At 44.2% G+C, this 10,161-nt stretch overlaps 1 pseudogene; it reads left to right on the top strand.

Moving 5' to 3' along the window:
* The first annotated feature begins 616 nt into the window (after nt 1-616).
* LOC139373110 (uncharacterized) lies at nt 617-9,930 on the top strand (annotated as a pseudogene).
* The last annotated feature ends 231 nt before the right edge of the window (nt 9,931-10,161 follow it).

Consider the following 10,161-nt stretch of genomic DNA (forward strand, 5'->3'; position numbering starts at 1 on the left):
GAGCTTTCTCATTTAGGTCCTGAAACTCCTGCTCTGGTCTGTCCACTAAGAACTCTATACAAGCACACACAACAACAACTACAACTGCGATCAACCACGGCACACACCTGTCACTTCCCCTCAAGACAGTGGTTGATTTATTTTATTTGACAGTTTAACAAATACATACACACAGTACAAATCTAGACAGAGATAATACAACAAAGTCTATTACTTATTTCAATTATGTCCCTTGCTGTCGTTTCCATTCTGGTCCATGTGGATTTGATATGTTTTTCATGTCATACGTGCTCCCATAATGCAAAGTCACTATTGCCCTCTCTGGGACAAATAATGCTGAAACTTGAACTTGAGGCCCATTGAGTGTCATTAGATACAATATTATGCTTGTCATGCATGTCTTCATCTCACACGAAGGATCAGAGGCTGCGTTTACACAGGCAGCCCAATTCTGATTATTCTTTCTCACAAATGGGTCTTTTGACCAATCAGAATTGGGCTGCCTGTGTAAACGCAGCCAGGGAACAAGTGCGACTACATTATTAACTTTCACTTCTCTTCAAAGGTCACCTCAATCTTCACCTTCTATAAACTACCTTCCTAGATCTGGCTCATGATGGTGAAGAGGCGTACGTTCCCTCTACTGATAGCTTCTGCTCTGGCAGTCATGGTCTACGTCATCTTCACATTGCCCAGGTACCGTGAAGCCTCTGCCGTACGATCAAGAAATAAAAGTGCCAAAGGGAGAACATTGTCTGGGACACACATTTCTGCTGTAGAAATACAACATCTGTCCATGATTCCTCAGGTCACAGCCAGGCAACCACCAGCACCTCTATCTGCACCACATCTCTGACCAGTCCATCACGCCTGTCAACGACACCAAACACTTCATGGTGGGGGCCTACAAGGAACATCGTTTGGAGGGAAGCTCCGTACGCATCATCAGTATCTTCAGACGAGACTCTGTCCAGTCTCTGTACTGTGTGTTCTACTGTGGGAGTCACTGGGCTAATGGAACGAAGGCTGAAGTCCAGATGCACACTGATCACTTTGGTACCTGTTATTTGCTATTTGGTTTTAGCCCTGCACTGACACACCTGAATCAACACCCGAAACAAAGAAATAAGGGGCTTGGTGATTTGCTGATTGGTTTGTTGACTTGTTGATTTAGTTTACACTATACAGTAATTATATGTGTCCCTGTTCTATATTGGGATAAAGGTTTCCGCTTCGTGACGACCGACGTCCTTTGTCCGAATCATCCCGACTGCGACTCGTCACACGTGACCCTCGCCATACAAGCTGACGCCGAGCTCGCTCAGAACCAAACCTTCCTCCGCATCCAGAACCTTGTGAAAAGGGAGGAAGAGGAGTTTCAGTCCAACTTCACTGTCTGTTGGTCCAATTTATTTGGCGATTATAACAACGTGCTTCAGGTCACCCAGACTCTGGAGATGTACAAGTGAGTATTGACTGATCGGCAGGTAGCCTAGTGGTTAGTGCGTTGGGTCACAAACAGAAAGGTTGCTAGATCAAACCCCCGAGCTGCCAAGGATAAAACGTTGTTCTGCACCTGAACAAGGCAGTTAACCCACTGTTCCTAGGCCGTGACTGTAAGTAAGAATTTGTTCTTAACTTTATTTATTTAACCTTTATTTAACCAGGTAGGCTAGTTGAGAACAAGTTCTCATTTACAACTGCGACCTGGCCACGATAAAGCAAAGCAGTTCGACACATGGAATAAACAAACATACAGTCAATAATACAGTAGATAAAGTCTATATACAGTGTGTGCAAATGAGGTAGGATAAGGGAGGTAAGGCAATAAATAGGCCATGGTGGTGAGGTAATTACAATATAGCAATTAAGCACTGGAATGGTAGATGTGCAGAAGATGAATGCGCAAGTAGAAATACTGGGGTGCAAAGGAGCAAGATAAATAAATAAATACAGTATGGGGTAGTTGGATTGGCTATTTACAGATGAGCTATGTACAGGTGCAGTGATCTGTGAGCTGCTCTGACAGCTGGTGCTTAAAGCTAGTGAGGGAGATATGAGTCTCCAGCTTCAGTGATTTTTGCAGTTTGTTCCAGTCATTGGCAGCAGAGAACTGGAAGGAAAGGCGGCCAAAGGAAGAATTGGCTTTGGGGGTGACCAGTGAGATATACCTGCTGGAGCGCGTGCTAAGGGTGGGTGCTGCTATGGTGACCAGTGAGCTGAGATAAGGTGGGGCTTTACCTAGCAGAGACTTGTAGATGACCTGGAGCCAGTGGGTTTGGTGACGAGTATGAAGCGAGGGCTAGCCAACGAGAGCATACAGGTCGCAGTGGTGGGTAGTATATGAGGCTTTGGTGACAAAACGGATGGCACTGTGATAGACTACATCCAGTTTGTTGAGTAGAGTGTTGGAGGCTATTTTGTAAATTACATCGCCGAAGTCGAGGATTGGTAGGATGGTCAGTTTTACGAGAGTATGTTTGGCAGCATGAGTGAAGTAGGCTTTGTTGCGAAATAGGAAGCCGATTCTAGATTTAACTTTGGATTGCAGATGCTTAATGTGAGTCTGGAAGGAGAGTTTACAGTCTAACCAGACACCTAGGTATTTGTAGTTGTCCACATATTCTAAGTCAGAACCGTCCAGAGTAGTGATGCTGGACGGGCGGGCAGCTGCGGGCAGCAATCGGTTGAAGAGCATGCATTTAGTCTTACTAGCATTTAAGAGCAGTTGGAGGCCACGGAAGGAGAGTTGTATGGAATTGAAGCTCGTCTGGAGGCTAGTTAAACCTCTGGCGTCCCACCTCACCAACAGCCAGTGAAAGTGCAGGGCGCCAAATTCAAAACAGCAAAAATCTCATAATTAAAATTCCTCAAACATACATATATCTTATACCGTTTTAAAGGTAATTTTGTTGTTAATCCCACCACAGTGTCTGATTTCAAATAGTCTTTACAGCGAAAGCACCACAAACGATTATGTTAGGTCACCACCAAGCCACAGAAAAATACAGCCATTTTTCCAGCCAAAGAGAGGAGTCACAAAAAGCACAAGAGATAGAATTAATCACTAACCTTTGATGATCTTCATCAGATGACACTCATAGGACTTCATGTTACACAATATATGTATGTTTTGTTCGCTAAAGTGCATATTTATATCAAAAAATCTCATTTTACATTGCCGTGTTACGTTCAGTAGTTCTAAAACATGCAGAGATTTTGCATAGAGCCACATCAATTTACATAAATGTTGATGAAAATACAAGTGTTACACATGGAATTAGAGATATACTTCTCCTTAATGCAACCCCTGTGTCAGATTTCAACAAAAAAAAAATACGGAAAAAGCAAACCATGCAATAATCTGAGTACAGCGTTCAGACAGCAAAGCAGCCCAAAAGATATCTGCCATATTGGGTAGTCAACATTAGTCAGAAATAGCGTTATAAATAATCACCTACCTTTGATGATCTTCATCAGAATGCACTCCCAGGATTCCCAGTTCCACCATAAATGTTTGATTTGTTCGATAATGTCCATCATTTATGTCCAAATAGCTTATTTTGTTGGGGCGTTTAGTACACAAATCCAAACACTCGTTCAGGTCCAGCCGAACGTCGGACGAAAAGTTCAAAAAGTTATATTCCAGGTCGTAGAAACATTTCAAACAAAGTATAGAATCAATCTTTAGGATGTTTTATCATAAATCTTCAATAACATTCCAACCGGAGAATTCCTATGTCTGTAGAAAAGCAATGGAACGGAGCTACCTCTTATGTGAAATGCGCATGACCAGCGGCTTTCTGCCAGACACTTGACTCATTCCCCTCTCATTCAGTCCCACTTCACAGTAGAAGCCTCATTCAAGTTTCTAAAGACGGTTGACATCTAGTGGAAGCCTTAGGAAGTGCAACATAACCAATATCCCACTGTATCTCCAATAGGGGCTGAGCTAAAAAACTACAAGCCTCAGATTTCCCACTTCCTGTTTGGATTTTTTCTCAGGTTTTCACCTGCCATATGAGTTCTGTTATACTCACAGACATCATCCAATACTACTAATAATATGCATATATTAGCATCTGAGACAGAGTAGAAGGCAGTTTACTCTGGGCACCTTATTCATCCAAACTACTCAATAATGCCCCCCGTCACCAAGAAGTTTTAACAAGGTGTCCAAAGAAGGGCCAGATGTATACAGAATGGTGTCGTCTGCGTAGAGGTGGATCAGAGAATCACCAGCAGCAAGAGTGACATCATTGATGTATACAGAGAAGAGAGTCGGCCAGAGAATTGAACCCTGTGGCACCCCCATAGAGACTGCCAACAGTCCCTCCGATTTGACACACTGAACTCTATCAGAGAAGTAGTTGGTGAACCAGGTGAGGCAATTGAGAAACCAAGGCTGTTGAGTCTGCCAATAAGAATGTTGTTATTGACAGAGTCGAAAGCCTTGGCCAGGTCGATGAATACAGCTGCATAGTAATGTCTCTTATCGATGGCGGTTATGATATCGTTTAGGACCTTGAGCATGGCTGAGGTGCACCCATGACCAGCTCTGAAACCAGATTGCATAGCGGAGAAGGTATGGTGGGATTCGAAATGGTCGGTAATCTGTTAACTTGGCTTTCGAAGACCTTAGAAAGGCAGGGTAGAATAGATATAGGTCTGTAGCAGTTTGGGCCTAGAGTGTCTCCCCCGCAGCAACCTACGAAAGAGAGGTTGAACAGCATTACGAAAGAGAGGTTGAACAACGATACGAAAGAGAGGTTGAACAACGATATGAAAGAGAGGTTGAACAGGCTAGTAATAGGGGTTGCAACAATTTTGGCAGATCATTTTAGAAAGGCCCAGATTGTCTAGCCCGGCTGATTTGTAGGTGTCCAGATTTTGCAGCTCTTTCAGAACATCAGCTATCTGGATTTGGTTGAAGGAGAAATGGGGAGGCTTGGGCGAGTTGCTGTGGGGGGTGCAGGGCTGTTGACCGGGGTAGGGGTAACAGGTGGAAAGCATAGCTAGCCGTAGAAAAATGCTTATTGAAATTCTCAATTATAGTGGATTTATCGGTGGTGACAGTGTTTCCTAGACTCAGTGCAGTGGGCAGCTGGGAGGAGGTGCTCATATTCTCCATGGACTTTACAGTGTCCCAAAACTTTGAGCTACAGGATGCAAATTTCTGCTTGAAAAAGCTAGTCTTAGCTTTCCTAACTGCCTGTGTTTATTGGTTCCTAACTTCCCTGAAAGTTGCATATCACAGGGGCTATTCGATGCTAATGCAGAACGCCACAGGATGTTTTTGTGCTGGTGAAGGCAGTCAGGTCTGGAGAAAACCAAGGGCTATATCTGTTCCTGGTTCTACATTTTTTGAATGGGGCATGCTTATTTAAGATGGTGAGGAAAGCACTTCTAAAGAATAACCAGGCATCCTCTACTGATGGGATGAGGTCAATATCCTTCCAGGATACCCGGGCCCGGTCTATTAGAAAGGCCTGCTCGCTGAAGTGTTTTAGGGAGCGTTTGACAGTGATGAGGGGTGGTTGTTTGACCGCAGACCCATTATGGATGCAGGCAATGAGGCAGTGATCGCTGAGATCTTGTATTTGGAGGGCAAGTTGGTTAGGATGATATCTATGAGGGTGCCCGTGTTTACGGATTTGGGGTTGTACCTGGTGGGTTCATTGATAATTTGTGTGAGATTGAGGGCATCAAGCTTAGATTGTAGGATGGCCAGGGTGTTAAAGCATGTCCCAGTTTAGGTCAACTAGCAGCACGAGCTCTGAAGATAGATGGGGGGCAATCAATTCACATATGGTGTCCAGGGCACAGCTGGGGGCAGAGGGTGGTATATAGCAAGCGGCAACAGTGAGAGATTTGTTTCTGGAAAGGTGGATTTTTAAAAGTAGAAGCTCGAATTGTTTGGGTACAGACCTGGATAGTAAGACAGAACTTTGCAGGCTAAAACCGCCCCCTTTGGCAGTTCAATCTTGTCAGAAAATGTTCTAGTTAGCAATGGAAATTTCTGGGTTTTTGCTGGTCTTTCAAAGCCAGGATTCAGACACGGCTAGAACATCAGGGTTGGCAGAGTGTGCTAAAGCAGTGAATAAAACAAACTTCGGGAAGAGGCATCTAATGTTAACATGCATGAAACCAAGGCTTTTACGGTTACAGAAGTCAACAAATAAAATAAGTAGGAGTGGAGCTAGGCATTGCAGGGCCTGGATTAACCTCTACATCACCAGAGGAACAGAGGAGGAGTAGGATAAGGGTACGGCTAAAGGCTATCAGAACTGGTCGTCTAGTACATTCGGAACAGAGAGTAAAAGGAGCAGGTTTCTGGGCGCGATAGAATAGATTCAAGGCATAATGTACAGACAAAGGTATGGTAGGATGTGAGTACATTGGAGGTAACCTAGGCACTGAGTAATGAACCAGTTGAGTACCCCCTCGAGCAGATTATGTCGGTAGTCCAGTCGTGAAGGATTGACGAGGTTCCGTGCCCCGTACCGGCAGTAGAAGGGGTCTGGGTATTGTAGCCCGGGAGTGGCTGATGGGCCTCTTTAGCTAGCCGGGAGATGGGCCTAGCATGGGCTAGCTCCAGGCTAATTGGTGCTTGCTTCTGGACAGAGACGTTAGCCAGGAGTAGTCACTCGGATTGCAGCTAGCTAGCTGCGATGATCCCGGTGAAAAGGTTCAGAGCTTGCTGTAGGAATCCGGGGATATGGAGAGAAAATAGGGCTGGTATGCTCTGGTTTGAATCGCGTTGTACAAACTGTCGAGAGCTATCCGGGCTAAAGGTTAGCTGATGACCGCTAGCAGTGGTTAGCTGGCTAGCTTCTGTTGGGGGATTCCGGTTCCGAGGTAAATAAAAATACTTTTGAAAAAAACAGAATCCCACCACATTGGGTGAGGCGGGTTGCAGGACAGAATTTTGAAGTTGAGGTTTAGAAAAATATAAAAAGAATATGCGAAGAAAAATATATAAAAAGATAAATACATGGCAAGATGAAGGACAAAGACGTCCGACTGCTACCATTCTCGGATGGCGTAGCCTAGTTAAAATAAGGTACAATTAAATAGATTGGTTAATTGATTGATCGCTATATTGCATGTTGTGGTGTATAACACCAGCTATGGACCAGACCTGGAGAGACTGCTACAGAGTTACACACAAGAGGGCTTTGTGGAGGTAGGAATTAATTGATTGGATGGATGGATATATGGATAGCAGTGGAGGCTGCTGAGGGGAGAACGGCTCATAATAATGGCCGGAACGGAGCAAATGGAATGGTATCAAACACCTGTAAGCCATGTGTTTGATGCATTTGATACCATTCCACCTATTCCGCTCCAGTCATTACCACGAGCCCGGTATCCCCAATTAACTGACTGATTGATTGAATGCAGGTGGTACCCTAGCCTATCGACCAACACATGAACCCGTCCCGTGGGTGGCAGCCCAGTGAACATGGAGGGGACATCCACTATTATGGCCAGTTGACCACTCTAAATGACTGTGTCTACAGACACATGTATCAGTCACACTATGTACTGCTGAACGACATCGATGAGATTATAGTTCCATACCAGCATCAAACCCTGCCCCAGATGATGGATGTACTTCAAAGGTGGAGGACTCAGGGAAGTACTGTGTATGTGTGGAGATCATTACGTGTGCAGTATGCATATGTTAGGCTGTGTTTACACAGGCATCCCAATTCAGATTTTTTTTTCCAATTATTGGCATCCCAATTATTTGGCATTTCTGACACACATCTGATATTTTCCCCAATGTGTAAACAGCAGTTACGGATCTTTGGTGTTTTTGTTTTTTAATCTTTTTTTTTACCAATCATTTCCGATCTTCTCACATCAGATATTTTTTAGAACTGAAAAGACCAATTATTCAAAAAAGATCCGAATTTGGCTAACTGTGTAAACGCAGCCATGGAATCTTATCTTTTGAGTTCTGACACCACAATCGTATGTGGTTCTCATCCTCAGTCTGGACGCTCAGATCAGAATTGTTGTGCTTTGAAGTGTTTGTTTTTACACATGACCTGCCATTACCAAGATGTTTAAAGGAACAGTGACAGGAAATTCATGAGCAAAGCGTTTGCGTGCTATTTCATATGCTACATCAGTGTGAATGTGCAAGTCTGATATGAGTCAAAATACAATAGTGTGGACAGTGAGAAAAATAGATCAGATATGAAGAAAGAAATCTGAATGAATTCTCTCTCGCCTTCTCTCACCCCAACCTCCATCTCCCCAGGCTGAAGTGTTCCTCATAGAGAACCACATCTTCCCTAAGTCCCAGTTTGAGCCCAGTGGAAGGTTTGAACGACCCAGCTGGCGGGATGCTCCAGGGATCAACATCATGGAGCACATCTACAGAGAGGAGCCAGACTATCGCATCTACCACCCCTCCAAGATGATAGTACGGCCCAGGTTAGAATCTACCACCCCTCCAAGATGATAGTACGGCCCAGGTTAGAAAAGTCCACCCCTTCAAGAAGATAGTACGACCCAGGTTAGAACCTACCACCCCTCCAAGATGATTGTAACCTGGGCCATACTATCTACCACCCCTCCAAGATGATAGTACGGCCCAGGTTAGAACCTACCACCCCTCCCAGATGATAGTATGGACCAGGTTATAGTCTACCACCCCTCCAAGATGATAGTATGGCCCAGAGCAGTATACTAAGAAGCTAGCTAGATATACTCAGGGTTTTTTAAAGCTAGTCAGCTTCAGTTAGGTTCACATTCCAGCTAAGGCATCATCCCTATTACGACAGTGGATATATCTTTTCCTCCTGCCGCTCACTCTAGCAGACTTATAACTGTGCATGCATGTCTCTTGTGTCTAGTCGAACTCCGAACTCTTCAGAGAGAATGCTGAAACATAAATCCATGGGCAAGTCAAGAAAAGCTATCTTGCAAATTCTGCAGGTTATGGAGTGAAAACGGTCATAAGAAGTGCCGTCTTTCTTGTATTACGCATCGTTCATGCCGTCTTTGGTGTGTTTATCAATGCACAAGCAACTTTTTCCCCACACATATAAATAAAATAATTTTATAAAGTCATACAAAAGTTATACTTATAATCAGTGGTCTGAAAGGGATGATGGGAACCTGATCTCATTGGTCCTCAACAACACGGCTCAGACATTTCATTCAGGAAAAGTAGAGTTAGCCCTGATTTAGCTTGCCCAAAAATGTACCTGGCTAAAAAGGTGAGCCACATTTGTGTAAGTGGTTATCACGAGTTGAACTCAGAGTTTGTTCATAGTATAGGGCTCTGGTTAGAACCTACCACCCCTACAAGATGAAAGTAAGACCCAGGAAAGGATAGAATAGAACAGCTGTCTAACAACCCTCCTGTGTCTCTGACCCCAGGGCAGTGGAGCAGACGTCGGTCCACTCTGTGCTGCGTAACTTTGGGCAGACAGTGAAGGTTCCTCCTAACGTGTGTCATATCATCCATGTCCAGAGTTCCCCTACAAGGAGGACTGACCAAGAAGGAGCTGCATGAAGACAAGAGGGTCTGGGACTACGAGAGACAGCTGGTTCCTAATGTAGATAAAGCATTGGAGAAGGCAGGACTACTAATCTGAGGAAGGAAGGGGGAAGGAAGGAGTAGTCAGAGATGGAAGAGGAAGCGAGACACCCACTCACTTCCATTTTTTTCTGGTTCATATACAATCAATGAACTCAGCAGACAAGACCCAGCTGTTATCGCATTGGTGACTATGGGACCAGATGTCCCCGATTTCTAGGGACAGTCCCCAATTCTGGTGGCCTTTCCCTGGCTAGAGCTTTCCCAGAAAATGTCCATGATTAGCCCTCAGAAAGAAAATAAATAAACTCTGAAGTTAAATTGAGGCTGATATTTCAGAAAGCAAAAGCTGTATCCAATCAGATTTGCGTTTAAAAAGGATCTCTATCCCTGTTCCAAACTAGTTTTCTCCCTGCTTCGCTGCAGATCTTTTATGAAGACCTGCATGAACAACCATTCCCATGAAGTGCATGCAGCAGTTTAGACTACCACATTTGGGTGATTCTATTATTACTAAATAACTTAAACTTAGATCATTTGTTTTTGTACAGTCAATATGTATTTTTGGTCACAGGTCCAGCAATGGCTGAAGAATTGCGATA

The sequence above is a fragment of the Oncorhynchus clarkii genome, chromosome 18 (genome assembly GCF_045791955.1).
Source record: "Oncorhynchus clarkii lewisi isolate Uvic-CL-2024 chromosome 18, UVic_Ocla_1.0, whole genome shotgun sequence".
Lineage (NCBI taxonomy): Eukaryota > Metazoa > Chordata > Actinopteri > Salmoniformes > Salmonidae > Oncorhynchus > Oncorhynchus clarkii.